This window comes from Buceros rhinoceros, unplaced genomic scaffold, assembly GCF_000710305.1.
Source record: "Buceros rhinoceros silvestris isolate BGI_N320 unplaced genomic scaffold, ASM71030v1 scaffold11653, whole genome shotgun sequence".
NCBI lineage: Eukaryota > Metazoa > Chordata > Aves > Bucerotiformes > Bucerotidae > Buceros > Buceros rhinoceros.
In genome coordinates, this window is record NW_010401831.1 from 4,769 (window position 1) to 5,050 (window position 282).

The 282-nt window shown below is 52.1% G+C and overlaps 1 protein-coding gene across 1 annotated transcript in view; it reads right to left on the bottom strand.

Moving 5' to 3' along the window:
• Nucleotides 1–282, bottom strand: part of KIAA0907 (KIAA0907 ortholog) — a gene marked incomplete at its 5' end in the record, with an annotated part of 10,938 nt that overhangs the window by 3,868 nt on the left and 6,788 nt on the right. The window lies entirely within an intron of this gene.

Below are 282 nucleotides of genomic sequence, written 5' to 3' on the forward strand. Positions count from 1 at the left end.
AGGAAGAAGAGAAGGCTCTGGGAAGACCTTAGTGCAGCCTTTCCGTACTTAAAGGGGGCCTACAGTTAAGATGGGGAGGGACTCTTGATCAGGGACTGTAGCGATAGGACAAGGACTAACACTTTCAAACTGAAAGAGGGAAGAGTTAGATTAGATATAAGGAAGAAATTCTTTCCTGTGAGCGTGATGAGGCCCTGGAACAGGCTGCCCAGAGAAGCTGTGGGTGCCTCCTCTCTGGAAGGATTCAAGGCCGGGGTGGGCGGGGCTTTGGGGAACCTGGTC